This window comes from Podarcis pityusensis (genome assembly GCF_964106645.2).
Source record: "Podarcis pityusensis genome assembly, chromosome: 13".
Lineage (NCBI taxonomy): Eukaryota > Metazoa > Chordata > Lepidosauria > Squamata > Lacertidae > Podarcis > Podarcis pityusensis.
Window position 1 is genome coordinate 5447895 of NC_138038.1, and position 20162 is coordinate 5468056.

The following is a 20162-nucleotide window of genomic DNA, read 5'->3' on the forward strand; positions in this document are numbered from 1 at the left end:
TCCATTCTTAAGGAAATTAGCCCTGAGTGCTCACTGGAAGGACAGATTGTGAAGCTGAGGCTCCAATACTTTGGCCACCTCATGAGAAGAGAAGACTCCCTGGAAAAGACCCTGATGTTGGGAAAGATGGAGGGCACAAGGAGAAGGGGACGACAGGACGACGAGATGGTTGGACAGTGTTCTCGAAGCTACAAACATGAATCTGACCAAACTGCGGGAGGCAGTGGAAGACAGGAGTGCCTGGCGTGCTCTGGTCCATGGGGTCACGAAGAGTCAGACACAACTAAATGACTAAAAAACAAAAATGTTTATTTACATATACACACTTGGAGCATCGTAACTCAGCTCCTTCCTCTTCAGCATCAAACAGTAAAAAGAAAGAACAGAGGACAAATGTCCTACATCATGGAAACACAGTAATATAAACACCCTGTCTCCGTCACTTCCCACAATGTGGAATGAAAACACACAGTCATGTGATATAAACAATCCCATGACTACAACATGGGGAAAGAATCCTAACAGTCCTGACCCACTCTGCAACGCTGGAATGATCCCAGCCTTCACAAAGCGACTTGGTGCAAGGCCGTTGCATCCTTTTCATGCCACCCTCCGCTAGCTGCTTTGTGAGGCTGGGGTCTGATCAGATCCTAATCTCACAAAGTGGCACTCAGGGAGAATGGTGTGAAAAGTGTGCCTGCCCCAGCCTGGAAAATGCGCCCAGGACAATCGTCCCGGCAGCTCCCCGCCCCCCGCTATGCCCCTGCTCAGAGCAATTTGCGCCTTTAAAAGAGCAGAATGAATTGATATTGCAATACAATATCCATGGCATCATGTTCTTAATGGGAAGGATTTGGCCTTTTGGTTAGGAAGCAAAATTTAGAACAAGGAGGATTAAATTAAATTAGCACCTCAAAATTGGGGAATAGTTTTTGTCAATTTCCCCAAACCAAAAGGCATGCTCTCCTGGTTGCAACATAAAATTCCCTTTCTGCATTTAGTAGATTCCAGGGATTCTTAATATTGATGGCATAATAAGCAGATGACTTTTCAGAATTGGCAGATCACAAAATAGGTATATGGTAAAAAGGCTGAATTCCTGAATGTGGATCAAGGAGTGACAAAATTATTTTGAAAGCATCATTTGTATATCCCTATTCTACAATGATTTGAGACCTAAGCAAAAAAACGATGAAAATTGTGATTTTATTAGTATGGGGTAACCATCAATTTTTGATTATCACAAAAATTCAAATCAGCATTGCAGAAAGCAACACCCACCCTATATAGAAAATGATTCTAGAGATTGTCTTGCTGTGGAGGATACGAGATTTCTAAATTCTTTCTTGGCTTTACCTGATCAGCCACAAGATACAATAACTGACAGAATATATTCCCTGAGAGACTCTCTTATTCATCTATGAGGCCTTGATAAAGCCGTAATTATTCAAGAATAGAGATAACAGACAAGAATAGAGATAATAAAAGCTGCTCTTCCAGATGTAATTAAAACTATAAATTCTTTTGTGGCAATATCGGGTTTCCACTTAAACTGTGACAAATCAGAGTCCTTATTTTGGAATGTGAACCCCCAGACTCAGCGAGCTATTAGATAGTCTGCGGGCATTAAGACCTGTTCCAGCTCCTTGCGATATTTAAGGGTTCACATTCCTAGAAATCACAACAAACCGTTTCATTTAAATTTTAAACCCTCTATTCTTCAAATGTATTGTAGAGGACTTGAAAGCTTGGTGGGCTTTGAATTTTTCCATTCTGGGGATGGGGGGTCAAGAGGGTAGGCCTGCCCAAAATCTTGCTTCTCTTTCAGGTTCTTTTTTTTTATTATTAATTTTTTTAAAAATGATATTTATTAAGAATTTTTAGAGTTACCAAAAAGGGGGGAAAAAGGGGAAAAAAAGAAAAAACAAAGGAAAAACAAGCCACAATCAAGCAATACAAATTAATAAAAATCAGAATCAAAAAATAACACATCACGATCAAAAGACAAAAATGTGCCACAAACATTTTAAAACAAATCCAATATTCTCAAATCCTTAATTGTCATTACCTTCTTTCTTTGACCTCCTCACCCCTCCCTTTTTTTGTATCCTAGTTATTAATTGTCGCAGCAAATCCTTTCCATATTTCATAATATTCTGTCATTACATTACCTTAATCTGTTTTAATCTTATCTTACTATAAAGAACCTTAAAATTTAAAACTTAGATCTTATTTATACCAATTTCTCATAACCATAATATTCTTACATAATTCTTTAAACATTTTTGCTAAAGCCAAATAATTTCGTTCCAACATTTTTCTAACGTTCATCAATTTTATAAAACAATCCTAATAATAAAAAAATTTTTTTCTTCCAATCTTCAACCAGCGTCTCTTCCTCCTGGTCCCGGGTTTTGTCAGTCCTTTCTATCTCATCAATCTAGCGCATTAACCTGGTAATCTTATGTCCGAGGCCCTTAAGTCCCTTCCATGTCCCTTCCGCAGCTCTTCTTCATATTTATACCTGTACTTTACTTTGTCTCCTGCTCCTTTCACTCGTGGGAACTCCAACTTAACAATGTTTTTGACCCTTCTCGACAAATCAGCCCCTTTTCCATAGTCCACACTAAACTCCATGTGGTATTTAAAAACATGTTTCAAAGTCCCTCCAAAATTGAGAGCCCCCACAACCCCAAACATCTCACGGCCCATTGCCAGACTTGAAAAGTCCAAGCATCTCTGCATAGGGGGGGGGTCTATCCACCCCCCCATTTCCAAACCAAACCAAACTTTATCTTTCCAAATCTGGCTTTTTCCAAGTTCATTTGTCAAATCCAAGAACTCATGTTCCTGCTGGGCCACAGCTCCCTCCATCTCTGGCGCCCAAGGTTCAGCAACATCCTCTCTCATCTGTTCTGTCAGAGCACACTCCTGATTTGAATCCTGGGTGGGCTCTATATAATTTCCCACTGCCTGTCCAAAATTTCTGATCGCATCAGTCATCAAGTCCGTCTTCTCATGTAGCTGTTCCAGTAGGGCACTTGTTTTACAGAAAGCACGCAGCAGAGCTTCTGGATACATTGTTCTGCAAGGTCAGAAGGCTATTCCCACGATCGTAATCTGTAACAGCTGCTAGCTCCCCAATTCAGAATTTGAAACTGTTTCACAGGCTCCCTCTAGGGGAAGAACATCTTTTTGTTCTTTTCTTTTAAAGGCAGATCTGACAACAAAGTTTCCTTTTTCAGATATTTTGTCAATATTTGTTCCTTTAAAATGCGAAAAGGAACAATGGAACCACTATGTTTCTCTTCTTTTAACTATCTGTCAAAAACGTTTGTCTCTGGCCAATGAGATTCCCAAAGAACGTCAGTCCTGACACCCCGCTCCAGGATCAAGACGATGGAAAGTTACTTTGCTTTACACTCTCTTCTGCAGGTTTAAACAGTCCGGAAAAAATCCCCCCTCTTCTCCTGCTTCCGAAGGGGGTTCAACAATTTTAAATGATGGAAGTTAATCCTTTACAAGCGATTTTCTGAACTCTAGTTTGCCATGTCTTTGCTTTGATCTATCTACAAAGAAACGGAAGGCTGACTTCCTGTTTAGACCTTCCCGTTTCAGTGCCAAATTAAAGTAAATTTTTAAGTCCAATTTTCCTTTCTACTCACAAATCATTATTTAGAGTCCAATTGTCCGAGATTTAAGTACTCACGGGTGATTATTTTAAAAGCCAAATTGTCCCAGGAAAAAGGCAGAGCTCTCCGGCAACGGCTGTGCGGCTTTGCTCCACGGAAGAAGCAGTTGACTCTCAGCACTGTGCCACTGCCCCCTCTTTGCTCCGGAGCCCGTTAGTGGGTTCCTTTGCGGGTTGGGGGGGCGCTAAAGGTGCCCGCCGAGTCCCATGGTCACAGGCTTCATCCGCCTGTGATTTTTGAAAGGGTCCCCGCTTCGCCGTAGCGGGAAAGACCCGATTCCCGTGGAGCTGGTCCCTCCAGATCAGAGGGAGTCCGCCATTACCGATGGCGCCACCCCGGAAGTCAGACGCTTCTCTTTCAGGTTCTTCCCATTGCGTGGCCAGGTGGAGACCTCCCGACCTCAGGAGACCCCCAGGAGGAATAATGACTCATGACAACGTGTTATGGGATTAAAATTGGCCACAACTTTATTAAACTTTCAGATGTAGGGAGACCTTGGCTCAGGCATTGGGCGTTTATCCTTCCCAGTCCCTGACCGGGGATCTGGGAGACATCAGGGTGATCCAAACTGTGTGGGGATTGGGCTGGCTCTGGAGAACGTCTGTTCACGTAGAGAGCCTGCCCCACATGTCGCCGCAACACAGAGAAGAGCACTGACAACCTCTCGGTGTATGGCCAGTGACTCCCTTCCACACAACCCCTTTAACAGGGAACCCTGGGATCGCTGCCATGGGGGGGCATGGGTCACCACTTCACACACCCCCCCCCCATTGAGGGAAGCTAGACTAAAGGATTCTGCCCAAGGCCTGAAACCACCAAAGTTGTTACATTTTTGCTACAGGGAAAGCAAAACCTGCCAATGCAGGGAAATTCCTTCCTGGTCCTTCAACAGCAACCATCAATGACCGTAGCAGCGCCCGCATACCTGTAAAGTGTTTGGATTTGATATCCCGCTTTATCACTACCCGAAGGAGTCTCAAAGTGGCTAACATTCTCCTTTCCCTTCCTCCCGCACAACAAACACTCTATGGTGTGTGAGTGGGGCTGAGAGACTTCACAGAAGTGTGACTAGCCCAAGGTCACCCAGCAGCTGCATGTGGAGGAGCGGAGACGCGAACCCGGTTCACCAGATTACGAGTCTACCGCTCTTAACCACTACACCATACTGTAGAAGAGGTTAACCTGCCAAAGAAAGGTGTGAACTGAGGGAGGGCAGGGTGGGAGAAGCTCTGGAGCCAACTGAGGACTCTCAGGTAAGTTCCACCCTCTATTGTGTGTGCAGGGCGGTCCTAACCCTACCTGGTCGACTCCCCTGGCAACACCTCCTCGGCTGGGATTGGCTAACTGCTTGAGGTTAGGCAGGAACCTCCAGCTATCCAGCTTGGGGAGACGAAGCCAGGCTGAACTGCTGGGGATCGTGTAGGGCCAGGGGGCTGCGTGCGACCCCACAAAAAGCGCTCCCCCCTTTTGTGGTGGGGAGCAGTTATTTCAGTTTTGCATAATACCATTACTTCATGCAACAGCTGTCAGGGCCAGAGCTATGGCTGCTTCTTCAATGTCAATTGCCACTGCTGCAGCCACTGCCACAGCTGCCGCTACAGTCATGGTAGACACCAATAGCTGTTGTTGTTGCTGCTGCTGCTGCCATCTCCATCACTTCAGCTGCAATAGGTCTGTCCAGATTAATGGAGCTGAAATGCACACAATGACCTCTTAAGAAATTAGCTGGCATCAATTAAAACGTTTTGGGAAATGATATACAACAAATTGAAGAAAATGTTCCATTTAACATTTGTTAAAAAACCTGAAGCATTTTTGTTAGGGATTGTAGGGAAAGATCTGCCAAAAAAGGTGAAAAACATCTTCATGTATGTGACAACGGCCGCGAGAGTTCTAATAGCACAAGGATGGAAGACTGAAGAAACTCCAACTAAAGAATTATGGCAAGAAAAATTGATGGACTATGCAGAACTGGCAAAACTGACATATAAGCTACAGGATAAGAATAACTGTGACTTTAAAGATGATACCTTTACAAAGTATTTGAAGACGCAACAAAGCGAACTGGACTCCTTGGCTGGCTTTGAATAAACATTCACAAACTTTTTATTGATAGTAATCAGCTAAATAGTTTGAGGATCTATACAACTTTGTAACATGCAGAAAACAGCATTCTCGGAGAAATCAAAGACTGGAACTGAGGGAAGCCGGGGGGTGGGGGTGGGTGGGTTTTGTGGGGGAGGGTGGAAGGAGGGAGGAAAAATGGGGAAAAAAATAAGGCTGATATGTTTCTGGATAATATGTTTTGTTTTAATTTTGAATAATTTTTTTTTTAAAAAGAAGGAAATTAGCTGGCATCCAGTCGTTCCTCGGCTTCCATCATGGCTCAGATTGTTGCCTGGTCTTAGTCTACTGCAGAAGCCGTCATGGGCACAACCTTTTATCAGTCAGTTATAAAATGGTAAACGAATTGCCAGGATCCCTGCGGAAAGCAGTTATTTGAAAGAGAAACTAACAGGCTGAAAGTGTCACTTAAAAAAAAAAGTTATAATTATAAACATTATGTACCCCCCCCACCACTTCCTCTTGCACTCTCACCCCAGCCCACCCCCCTACCCTGATTGCTACATTTATGAGCCTTTGTAATTTAAAAAGTCGTCCTGAAGCTTTGCATGGGTGCTGTATTTTACAATTATAGCTCTTAAGCACCAGCTGGTATCTCCTCAGTTAAGTGTTTTCTCTGGGAGCTTAGATTATGCACCCCAGGGAACAAAGGCTTAAACACATTGTTCAGCAGGTAAAGAGCTCTAGGCTGTCTGTTGTGTCATTAAGACCAATATGAGAAATCAGTGAGACCCAAGCCTTCACCCTGCTGGTTGCCTCAATTAATAGGTTTCCTGCAGTGCCCCACTTGATAGCTAGATCCTGTGGTTTCTTGTTCTATTTGTTTCAATCTGCTGGTGTTAACTACTAAATGTAAGGAGATCTCTTATCATCTAAGCAGTAATGCAGAGGTGCATGCCTAATTGACATAGAAATAAAATGACAATGAAGGCTCCAAAGTGATATAAGAATTTTAAGGTCATATATATATATAAAATGTTCATAAACCACATGTCTGAAACCCCACAAAAAATGTCCTGAACAAATTGAGCTCAAATCTTTCTCTGCAAAGTCAAAGTGGGAAACCTCCCCATTGTCTCTTTCATCCCGAATCCTGTCCTCACAAATCCTGTCTTAAGGGCACATTCAATATATGAACAGGATGTGAGCCTGTGACCTGTGACTTAGATTCAGGAATTAAGTAGTTATAACAACAAAAGAGTGGCCAAAACCCAGGTAATGCAGTCAGGTAACTTGCCAGACAGGAGATAAACCACGCACTCAGATTTCTGTTGTAGACCGCCTTTTCTGTGATGTAGGTATGATGTATCTGGGGGGGGGGTCTTGGGCTACACCCCTTCTGTGATGTATGTATGATGTTTCAGGGGGTGGTCTCGGACTCCAGGGCAGGCAATTTAAAATGTCTATATAAGGGCGGGCACACCTTTGTTCTGGGTCCTCCTCCTCTCTCCTGCATATGTGGGAACACCCTGTTGCAACAGTTAATAAAGATCAGGCTTACTGGCTGCTTTGCTTCTCAATATTCTCTGGTTGGTCTCTGTTATTTTCTCCTACCAATGGAGAACCTACAAAAGGACTCTATATGGGCTCTTGGGTACCCCATAAGGGAAAACAAGCAGTTTTTTTAAAACTTATATCAGACACCATTTGTAAAACTTAGCCTATGTCCACACAACATTTTATTCTAGAATCAATGGGTTGTTGTCCCCCCCATGTACTTGTTCTTTTCTATGTAGTCCACACACAATCAAGATGTACAGTATCTTTTTTTGCCCTTGAAAAGCTCCTCTTGGGAAACTGGTTTCTTTCTTTTTTTTTTTTAAATAATTTTTATTAAAGTTTTAAACAATAAGAAAAAGAGAAAAAAAACACATACACAATACATATAACAACAACACACACAAAAAGCAACACAAAATTCAACAATAAAAAACAAAGAAAACATAACAATTAAAAACAATATCTCTTTTCCATTTCCATTTTTAAATTACTTACTTTCTGGACTTCCTCATACCTCCCTCTTTTGTATTCCAATCCAAATTATTTGTCCAGCAGTTTCTTTTCCACTTTTTTAATCCCAAACTTTAATTTAATAAAATATTAAAATATATAACTTCAACTTCTTTAAACCTAATCCTTGGTCTTAGTATCATATAACATTAAAATTTTCCCTCTTAATATCAAATTTCCATTTCTTTAAACATCTTTAATCTTAATCTTTAATCTTAGTCTATCATTAACTTTAACCTGTACAGCTGGAAACCACTTATTTTCAATCCAACATCACTCTAACATTCTTTAATTTTGCAATGTTTCTGAAGATAGTCTTTGAATTTCTTCCAATCTTCCTCCATCGACTCTTCTCCCTGGTCACGGATTCTACCAGTCATTTCCGCCAATTCCATATAGTCCATAAGTTTCATCTGCCATTCCTCCAGCGTGGGAAGTTCTTGTGTCTTCCAATACTTTGCGATGAGTATTCTTGCTGCTGTTGTTGCATACATAAAGAAAGTTCTATCCTTTTTTATCACCATTTGGCCGACCATGCCCAGGAGAAAGGCCTCTGGTTTCTTAGGGAAGGTATACTTAAATACCTTTTTTAATTCATTATATATCATTTCATTATATATCATTTCCCAGAAAGCCTTAATCTTTGGGCATGTCCACCAAAGGTGGAAAAATGTACCTTCAGTTTCTTTACATTTCCAACATTTGTTATCGGGCAAATGATAGATTTTCGCAAGCTTGACTGGGGTTATGTACCACCTGTATATCATTTTCATAATATTCTCTCTTAAGGCATTGCATGCCGTAAATTTCATACCTGTGGTCCATAACTGTTCCCAGTCAGCAAACATAATATTATGTCCAACGTCCTGTGCCCATTTAATCATAGCCGATTTTACCGTTTCATCCTGAGTATTCCATTTCAGCAGCAAGTTGTACATTCTTGACAAATTCTTAGTTTTGGGTTCCAGCAATTCTGTTTCTAATTTGGATCTTTCCACCTGGAAGCCAATTTTCCTGTCCAATTTAAATGCCTCCATTATCTGATAATAATGAAGCCAGTCTCTTGGGAAACTGGTTTCATTCAGAAAAAGAAACGTTCATTGCACATTGATTCTCCATTAGCTCACCGTGTGTCCATTTGGAAAACTGGTGTAGACTTTCCTAATGGCATTGTGGGTGGGCATTTTTGGACTTCCAAAGGCAGCCCCATCAGTAGCACATTACAGCAATCTAACCTAGGGATTACCAGAACACAGTCAATAGAAGCTAAGCTATCTCTGTCAAGATATGGTGGCAGCAGGGCTACAAACTGAAGCTGATGGAAGGCCGTCCATGTGGATCAGAAGTGTCGCCTAAGCTATGCATCTACTCCTTCAGGGGAGTGCAATCATATCCAGAAGAGGACCCACCCACCCAGTCTCAGGAACTACCCACTACACCCTTGTGCAAATTAATTGAAACAAATCATGTTTTCTATCTTTCTCGTAATCCTGTACTCAAAGCAAACACGAAAAGTCAGTTTGATCATTTTTTACGTTTTAATGATGCAATCATTATGCCAGCAGCTACTGTATTGCACCAAATTTTGTCCAACCACTGTAGTGTATGACACAATCATTACATCAGCAGCTACAGTATTTTATCAGCTTTTGATTCGACCACCATTTGAGATGGATGTGACACCCAGGAAACGTACGAAGATTCTAACTCTGCACGAACACACAGCTAAGATGTATCGAGTGATTGCTTCAGTGGTTGGTGTGAGTTTAGCAGTTTAGCAACTGTCAGCCGGATCGGTTTCTCCTAAATGTAAAGGAAAGTGTGGTCATAAGAAGAAAACAACTAGAGTTGACGTTTTCTTGCTTTGACAAAGCAAAAAGGATCCCCGCATGACAAGTGATGCATTGAATATGGCGCCTTATTGCGGTCGGACGAAAAGCCAGAAGACCTGTCAATAAACAGCTTTTAACCAAAAAATGAAAGAAAAGTGGTATAAATGGGCAAAAAAGTACAAGGAACGGACAAAAGACCAGTGGAGAAAAGAATTTGTGGGCTATATGCAAAAGCCACCTCCGTGCTGTAGACTGTACGACTATGGAGAAGCTCATTCAGGCGCTGATTCAAATGTGGTACAGGCATCCGAAAATCAACAGTGACTGTTCGAAACTAGTAGACTCCATGCCAAACCGTGTTCAAATGCTGCTTAAAAATAGCGGAGGTCATATCTGTTACTAATGTACGTGTACGTGAATTTTGTACATGTACATGTGAATTTTGTACAATAAACTACTAAATTGTTTGTTTCAATTAATTCTCACAAGGCTGTAACAGTGCCACAGTCTTCTCTGGATTAAGCTCCAGTTTATTGGCTGTCTATCAGACAACAGTTCAGCACATCAATCACTACACCTACTTGAGATGCAAAAGTGAAAGAGAGCTGTGTTATCACCAGCATATTGAAGGCAGCAGACCCCAAATTCATCAGAAGAGCCTACTCAGTGGTCTCATGTACATGTTAAACAGCATGGGAGATAAAACTGACCCCTGCAGAACCCCATATTGGAGACTCCAGGGGGCTAAGCAGGTCCCCTGCTCTGACCACCCTTGACATAGTCATCCAAGTAGGACTGGAACCAATGTGTGCTCATGGTGCCCGGGGCGCGGGTGTACGCTGGGGTGGGCAGGGGGTGGAGGGTGAACAAAGACCCCCACATGCAGGCCCAGCCCCACCTGCCATTGCTGCCACAGCAACACCCGCCCCGAGACGCTTTGTGAGGCTGGAATAATCAGATCCCCACCTCGCAAAGTGGCACAGGGCTGGCTCAGGGAGGGTAGCGTGAGCAGTGTGCCCCCCAGAAAAATGCACCCGGAGCAGTCGCCCCGGCAGGCCTCCCCCCACTACACCCCTGACTGGAACCACTACAAAGTGGTGTCACACCCACCCAACTCAGATGGCTTCTCCAGAAAGATGCCACAATTGATGGTATCAAAAGGTGCTGGGAAATCAAAGAGAATCAGTCGCATTCACATTGTCTCTCTCCCTAAACAGGGCTTCTAAGGCAGTTTCCTCTTTGACCTTTAAAGCCATATCCAGTTTGGGACTTCTCCTGCATGAACTTGCATGAATCTGAATTGTATTGGACTTTACTGTAGCTGTGCTGAGACTCTGGAACTTCCTGCCCAGATGAGCCCAGCTTGACCAATCTCTGATGGCCTCTGACTGCCTTTGAATGATACCTCTTTTTTCTTTCTTTGGTAGACCATTGAACTTGCTGAGCTGTTTATTTTAATCTCCTTGCATTATTATTTGTGTATTTATCTGGTAGGCTCTCTCTTTAATTGTGACGAGATGAAGGGCAGTATGCAAATTTAAATAATAATATATGCAAGAGGTTCTCACAGCAGCTTACAATATATATATATATAGAGAGAGAGAGAGAGAGAGTTGTTTCAACTGGTTTGGATTTGATATCCCGCTTTATCACTACCCTAAGGAGTCTCAAAGCAGCTAACATTCTCCTTTCCCTTCCTCCCCCACAACAAACACTCTGCAAGGTGAGTGGGGCTGAGAGACTTCAAAGAAGTGTGACTGGCCCAAGGTCACCCAGCAGCTGCATGTGGAGGAGCGGGGAAGCGAACCCGGTTCACCAGATTATAAGTCTACCACTCTTAACCACTACCATACTGGCTCTCAGTTTCTTACTGTGCAAGCTGCCTCCAGCAGTTTTTAGTGTCAGTTGCGTTTAACTTATGCTGGCTTCCCATGGCAGGTGACTGAGGTGAACCGACTTAGAATCCAAGCTAAGTCCCTGACTCTCCGCTGTCTCATCCTGTCCCTGCCACACCCCCAGAACTTACTATAGGGTTGCTCTTCTGTCAGCATAGTTTTAATCCCGCCCCCGCCCCCTGCAATTCTCCCCTGCATTTTACAGAAACAACCTATCACAGCAACTGTCTTTATTTTGCTGTGTTGTGGTTTTTTGGGGAGTTGGGCCATAGTAGTGCAAGCGGCTCTGTTCCTTTTCTGCATTCAATATTTTATCTGGTGACAACTAAAACGTCTCAGCTAGGTCCATTTAAAATTGGCTCAGCACTCAAGGCTCACTGGGTGAGTGCCATGGAAAGAACAGAAAAGCTTCAGATAGCAAATGGCTGAAGCAGCTAGATTTTAGTTTCCTGACACAATTATTTTTTAAAGTGATATACACCTCTTTTGAGGTAGGTCACTGTGCTCCATCTTTTGTATCACCAGCTCCCATTTATATCTAAGCTATATGTTACAGCATGGCAGAGCTGCATGAAGAGGAAATATTTTCCTGCGGAGGATATTCCTCTACCATTGATCTGCCGTATACACAGATGAATTCCCATGCACGTTGCTTATATAACAAAGGACCTAATTCAGTCACATAAATGTACAGTATGTATAGACAGTCTAAATTAAATCATCACCAGCTGCCTATATTGAGACTTACTCCCGGGCCCTTGGCTTTCTTCTCCCTTCCTCCCTCCCTTCCACATGCTCACACTGTTGTACTTGCTGAGATTTCTAAGAATTTGAGTATTAGCTGTTGCACACAGTTAATATAGAATATATTGCAAGGAGCCAAGTGAGATAGCTCTGGGGTTATGAGACCATGTAGAAAAAGATCAACCAGTATCATGGATTTGAGTCTGTTCATAACTTTAATAACATAGGACATTGTATTCCATAATCCATGGTGCGGCTGTTCTGCTATAAAAGGCAGAGCAAACAGTGTGTTGCAAGCACAACATGAACTTTCCAAATATTGTGCTGTGAAATGGACACTGCAAGCCTATGTGTGTTTGTTCAGAACTAAGTCCCACTGAGTGTGCATAAGTTCACAACCCCAATTAGTTACGCTCTCTCTCTCTCTCTCTCTCTCTCTCTCTCTCTCTCACACACACACACACACACACAATTTCTGGGGTAGATTCTCCAAGAGACAATGCGAGTACAGATTTTGAGGGGGATGTTTTTAACTGTCACTTGGTAGCAGACATTGGGAAGATAGGGAGCAATGTGAGAGACTCAAGCTATGTTCACATTCCCATTTAATGTGCACTCATACTGTTTCACATGATGTTATCCAAAATGCATATGTACCCTGTGCTTTGTTACCACTGTTTGATGTGTTGCTCCTCAAACCAGCTTCGGGTCCACTGGAGTCCAAAAACCATTCCTAATTTGTCTCTAGCCAAGGTGTGAACACCTTTGCATTGGGGAAACACACCCCTGCCTGTCAATGCCTCCTGGTGTATGATGACTGGCACTCGTCTCTCTTGGGAGACAATGGAAGAGTGTGGCTTTGGAGGTGAAGTCAAACCTTCGGAGAGTTGCAGCGCCTGCTGTGGCTGTTAAGACTGATACGGGAGAGACATGTTGTGTTGATACAGGAGAGATGTGTTGTGTTGCCCCTGGATCAGATGAAGGCATTCTGTTGTGCTGCTGTCATTCCTCCTCTGGTCCCTGCGATGGATACACGACCTGACTTTCTCCAGCCACTGTGGTCATCTTGTAAGGGGTTTCCAAACAGAGGGGTTGATGTTGCCAGCCATCATGTTTACAGATATCTTTGTAATGCAGAGCCTGAAGCCGTCTCCCTTGGGGATGCTGACATCTTCCATCCTGTGGACATGACCAAGCCAAGGTAGACGTCAATGAGACAGGAGTGGGAATGTTGGCTTGGGAGAGAGCACATCTTTGTTTGAGACTCTGTCCAGCCATGTGATGCCCAATATCTTCCTGACGGGTGTATGTGGGATGAATTGAATTGAAGCCATGGGACGTGGGGAAGAGCTGCAAAACACACCAGAAAAACAACAACTTTGCTGGTAATGTGAACTTACAGAGAACTGACAATTCATTTGGCAAACTGTGAGGCATCTTCCTTTGGCATATATGGAGTATGTGGAACAGGGTCGTTTACCTTTTTTGACCAAGGCTGCCGGGACTGTCAGACACAGCATGGGAGGACTGTCTCCTTTCTCACCCTCGACCACAAAGTACAAGTGACAGCATTTACATGATGGGACCCTTGGCCAGTATCAATGGCCAGGCAAAATGCCCAGCCTTTGCCAGGGTGTGCTGCCAGTCATTTTGGCTCATTTTTCCTCACAGCTTAGGTATATGCAAATCAAACCTTCAGCAGGGATTCAATAAAGCCTGGTGTGCATCACATCATATTACAGGAGCAGTGAATGACGCAGCAAGTGATGGACACACATAAAAGGAAAAAAGGATGGCAATGTATTGGCCTGGCATGTATTGAAAAAAGGCAGAATGTGTGTGTGTGTGTGAGAGAGAGAGAGAGAGAGAGAGCATGTTTTGGAAACATCCAGCTCCTGAGTAGCAATTTAGATTCAAAGAAGCATGACAGTAAGGCTATTTAGGGCTGTCATATTTCAAGAAGTAAAAATCCAGACAGTTGTTGACCCACAAACTTGTTGAGCTTTTTTTGCCCGAACACGAGTCGCTGGAACAAAAAAACAGAGCCATCTGCACCTGAGCACGATACAGAGCTTTTAAATTTTTTATTTATTTATTTAGAAAAGGCAGGTTGGCCTCCTAGAAAAAAAGTTACGAAGCAAAATGTGCAGGAACCCTTCCTAAGCAATTTCTGTGAGATGAGCCAGTCTGGCTGCTCCCATGTGTGTGTTTTTTACCTCATGAGTGAAGTCAAAGTTGACAAGTGTGCCATTTAGACAGCAGGTGACATGAATCCTAAAGAGCTGCTGTTTTTTTTCCTGCTTCTGTCTCATTTTCTAGTCCTTGGAATCTCCAAAGTTTGCCCTTCCTTTTTTCCCTAGCATTCATGATACATCTTTCCTGTGGTGGATTCCCCTGAGATTAGGTACTCTGGTAAGTTATTTTCTGCAGTTATTTTCTACACAACAAGTGCAGGTGCACATTAAAGAGCCCCACCCCACCTGACCTCTGCTGTGGCAAATGCAGGATTGTATAGAAATGCACTGAGGGGGGAAACTTCATTGGTTCTCATTCTATCTGTTAGACATTTTATTACATGTGTGGCCACTGATTTATTTTGAGCCCCCCCCCATACCACTTAAAAAATAATTATAAATTTTGCATATGATACAAATCATATGCAAATTTATGCAAATTGGTATCCCCATTTGCAAATGGGTTGGAGGGTGCAAACCACATGCACAATACTGGAGACTTTTCTTGGTACCCCTACTTGTTAAAGTAAAGGTAAAGGGACCCCTGACCATTAGGTCCAGTAGTGGCCGACTCTGGGGTTGCCGCGCTCATCTCACTTTATTGGCCGAGGGAGCCGGCATATAGCTTCTGGGTCATGTGGCCAGCATGACTAAGCCGCTTCTGGCGAACCAGAGCAGTGCACGGAAACACCATTTACCTTCCCACCGGAGCAGTACCTATTTATCTACTTGCACTTTGACGTGCTTTTGAACTGCTAGGTTGGCAGGAGCAGGGACTGAGCAACGGGAGCTCACTCCATCACTGGGATTCGAACCGCCGACCTTCTGATCAGCAAGTCCTAGACTCTGTAGTTTAACCCACAGCGCCACCCGCATTCCGGCGTCCCCCCCCTACTTGTTGGATCTGACTAAAAGCCCAGCTTCCCATGCCCACAGTGGCTAACCAGATTCCCATGAAAAATACTATCAACAACCTCCATTTAAAATGTTGACAGTTTTTTTAAAAAAAATCATGCCAAATTTTTAATATTTGCCATGTTTAAATGTAGCAGACTGTTGTTTTAAGGTGATGGAAGCGGCTGCTCCCCATTTACTGGTTCAATACATCTTGATTGTGCTTTTCATTCGTTCAGTGGTTTGTTCAGATTGTTGCAAATGCAATTTGTTTGACAGCTCTGAAAAATTATTTATTACACTTGAAGGCAATAGTAAGATGCCACACTTAAATTCAATCCTGTTTTGTTTCTGCACTTCTTACATCTATAATTTAAATGCAAAACTGATGTTGGCTTGAATGTACATTTGATTTCTCAATGGCTGTCTCCCGTTTTCTGTTCCGGATGACACGTTTCATGTTGGAAACTCCTTGTCACCCCCCCCCCCGCCGCCACTTATGACTTGGAATATGTTTAAAAAGAATGTAATTTAGTTTGGAAAGCGGAAGAGCGCCGTTGAGGAATCAAAAGCACATTCTAGCCACCCTCCGTTTTACATTTAAATTATAGATGGGAGAAGTGCAAAGAAACAAAAAACAAACAAAAAACCCCCCAACCCAAATTTAAATGTGGCGTCTGACTACTAAACACAGCCGCCAGCATTAATGGAGTAACTGCAATTTATCAGTATGTTGATGGCACACAGCTTCACTGGAATCAGCAGAGGCCATGAAGGTGTCTCTATCTACATGGTGCCTAGGGAACAACTTGCACCTTAATATCAGCAAGACAAAGGAGATGGTGCTGGACTTTTGGAGGAAGAGAGGAGAACTAGCCCCGCTGTACATCGGGGAAGGATGTGGAGAGAGTCTCTTCCTCTAAATTTCTAGGAGTTTACCTCAGTGAAGACCTTACTTGGAAAATCAATACAACCCAGGTGCTTAAGAAAGCCCAACAGAGACTTCATCTCCTCAGAGTATTGCGAAAGAACAATGTCAATCAACATTTGATGATCTCCTTCTACCGGTCCACAACAGAAAATGTCCTTTCATACTGCATCACAGTGTGGTACGCTGGTTTGACATCAACTGATAGGAAGTGCCTACAGAGGGGGGGTGAATACAGCACAAGATATTATGGGCTGTCCCGTGAATCTGCTGGATGACATCGAGGAAGAACATTGCCTCAGGAGAGTGAGGAAAATTCTCAGGCATGATTCACACCCTGGCCAGCACTTTCTTGATCTCCTGCCCTCAGGCAGAAGATATAGAAGCATGATTAGTCACACCAACAGGGTAAAGAACAGGTTCTATCTGTGGGCTGTTAGGCTGCTGAATGAAAAGATAACAACAGGGCAACTGACTTTCGGGTTTGGTGGGTGTGCGTCAGTAAACGAGGGGAATTAAGACTAAGAGAGCTGAGTGGGGGGTGCTTGTGTAATATCACTGTATACAAGTTGTACAAGTGACAATAAAGTATTTCAATTTCAATTTCACAGGTGTCTAGAGGCACTGGTGGACTGGATGGGGGCCAATAAACTGAGATTGAATCCTGATATGATGGAAGAGTGTGTGACTCCCTTGTCTGGGAATTAGATGTATGTTATATGTGCTGTTATGTGAAGGATCAGGTTCATAGTTTGGGAGTACTCCTGGATTCCACCTTGTCACTGATGTCTCATGTGTCTTCTGTTTATGCCCAGATTAGCCTGTCCTACCTGAAGGAGCGTCTCCACCCCCATCGTTCAGCCTGGACACTGAGGTCCAGCTCTGAGGGAGCCTTCTGGTGGTTCTCTCACTGCAAGAGATGAGGTTACAGGGAACCAGGCAGAGGGCCTTCTTGGTGGTGGCGCCCGCCCTGTGGAACGCTCTCCCATCAGATGTCCAGGAAATAAACAACTATCTGACTTTTAGAAGACATCTGAAGGCAGCCCTGTATAGGGAAGTTTTTAATGTTCGATGTTTTATCGTGTTTTTAATATTCTGTTGGGAGCGCCAGATGGGCAGGGTATAAATTATTATTATTATTATTATTAGTCCTGCATCAACAGAAGTCTAGTGTACTGATCAAGGGAAGTAACAGTCCCACTCTATTTAGCCTTGGCCAGACCACACCTGGAGTTCCAAGTCCAGTTCTGGGCATCACAATTTAAGATGGATATTGTCAAGCTGGAAGATGTGCAGAGGAAGATGACCAAAGTGATAAAGGGTCTGGAAACCAAGCCTTATGAGGAATGGTTGAAGGAGCTGGGCATGCTTAGCTTGGAACAGAGAAGACTGAGAAGAGGTATGATCACCATCTTCAAATATATAAAGGGTTTTCACATGGAAGGTGGAGGAAGTTTTTCTTCCTCCTGCTAGGACCTGAACCAATTGATTCAAATTACAAGAAAGGAGATTCTGACTAAACACCAGGAAGAACTTTCTGACACTAAGAGCTGTTTGACCTAAAATCTCCTTCCCCATCACCAAGCATTTTGGACCCTACGAATGGCAGTGGCAACACCACTGTGGGCTGCCTTTTCAGTACCGGTTCCCCAGTTGTGGAATGCTCTCCTTAGTGAGCCATGTCTGTCTCCATCATTATGAACTTTCAAGATGAACCTGAAAACATTCCTGTTGACCCAGGTATTTGGTAGCTGAAGAATAACGTTCCTCGCAACTTAAAAGATCACCAGATGGAATTATGCTCTTAACCAGGGGTCAGCAACCTTTTTCAGCAGGGGGCCGGTCCACTGTCCCTCAGACCTTGTGGGGGGGGCCAGACTATATTTTTTTGGGGGGGAATGAACGAATTCTTATGCCCCACAAATAACCCAGAGATGCATTTTAAATAAAAGGACACATTCTACTCATGTAAAAACGCGCTGATTCCCGGAGCATCCGTGGGCCGGATTGAGAAGGTGATTGGGCCGGATGCAGCCCACGGGCCTTAGGTTGCCTACCCCTGCTTTTAACTGTAAATGCTTTTAGAAGGTTTTCACTGTTTCTGTTTTTAGAAAGTTTTCACTGTGTTAGAACAATTTGCTTTGTTTTTTAATTATGGATCTGCTTGCCACCCTGGGTTCCCTAGGGAGGAAGGGCAGGATATAAATTCAATATCAAAAATAAATCCACAGTCATAAAAGTTTGATTATGAACTGAGTGTCCTCCGTTCAATACCATGCATTTCAGCACTAAAATCTTCTTTTTGCCAGGAACAATTTTCTGTTCATTAGAACTATTAAACTGTTGTTGATGCCTGTTTGGTACAATTCAAACAGGATGCTAAGCAGATTGTGCTTGTCCTTCTTATATTTCATTGATCTTTTTTTCAAAAGCTCTGTGGTATGTGTAAAAATACAGATTGGAGATACCCACAGTTTTGCTGCCTTGAGCAGAATGAGGAGAAAATAGCTTACTTCAAAATTCTGGGGGAAATTTCTGAAGGTCTCGGATGGGCACAGCCCAGGGCAAGCCTCGAAGAAGAAGAGGAGGAGGAGGAGGAGGAGGAAGAAGAAGAAGAAGAAGAATTTATTATTTATACCCCGCCCATCTGGCTGGGTTTCCCCAGCCACTCTGGGCGGCTCCCAATCAAATATTAAAAACACAATACAGGATTAAATAAATAAAATAAAATAAAGGAATTACTTTTGCCCCTGTGAAAGCATATCAACTTTGAAGTCTATCAGTCCTGCAATTCCATATATTATGTTCATTGTCGATAGTGGAAGGAATAAAATTTGAGTAATACAGAGGATTCAGAGTGTCTCAGAAATGGCAACCTGGACCAACAGCCAAACCCCATTGAGATCAATCTACTTTTGTTAGAAGTTTAGAAGAGGTGAAAGAAAGTGCTTCTTCATGCAGCACCTAAGTCAAACTTTGAAACTCACACCTCCAGGAGGCCACCAACTTGAGTGGCTTTTAAAAAGGATTGTACACTTTCATGGCAGAGAGGGCTTCCAATGACTTCTAGTTGTGATGGCTGTCCTCAACCGCCACAGTTGGAGCCAGCACTGCTCCAAATACCAGTTGCTGGAGACCACGAGACGTGAGAGATATGATCTTGTGCTCCTTCAGGCATCTGGTTGGCTGCTGTGAGGACAGGATACTGGACAAGATGGGCCATTGGCCTGATCCAGCACCCTGCTCTTATGTCCCTATGTTTAAGTGTGAAGAAGATGGCAGCACAACCACCATCAAGCCAAGGCAGAAACTGTTCGCAGCATTCTGTTTTGGAGTAAAGTGAAAACCTAGCACATAAAACCCTTAAGACAAATTTCCCCTCACAGTTTCTCATGTTTCTACATGCCAGACACTCCTGCTTTGTGACATAGTTGTGATGTATCAATGATGCTGTTGAAAAACGTATTGTGGGAAATGAGGTCTTGAAAGTTCACGTAACCCCATGCTCAGGGTTGCTACTCTTTCTGTGCTTGACCCTTGTTGCAACAAATAAAGATCAGGACTACTGACCGCTGTTTTGCTTCGGTAACTTGGCTGGAGACTCCTTCTTTTGCCGACTGGTGAGACCCGCAGGGAGTGGCACCCCGATGAGCTGGGTAGTGGCGTAAATCCGCAGCCCAGGATTTTTTCCTTATCATTTGGGACCTATCCACCTTAGAAAGACAGACAGATTATTAAAATTCAGTTTAGCCATGAGTTTGAACTCACTACAGACCCCAAATGATCAAGCAACTTTGGAGACCAGTACA

The 20162-nt window shown here is 43.3% G+C and overlaps 2 long non-coding RNA genes across 2 annotated transcripts in view; one reads left to right on the plus strand and one right to left on the minus strand.

The window, feature by feature from the left end:
- Positions 1-20162, plus strand: part of LOC308460620 — a 428649-nt gene that overhangs the window by 315664 nt on the left and 92823 nt on the right. The gene's annotated exons all lie outside the window — the stretch shown is intronic.
- On the minus strand, positions 12888-19982 carry LOC308460683. The gene is made up of 2 exons (XR_013978719.1): positions 19924-19982; positions 12888-13647 (listed from the first exon to the last, which is right to left on the minus strand). It is a non-coding gene; the product is annotated as an uncharacterized lncRNA (long non-coding RNA).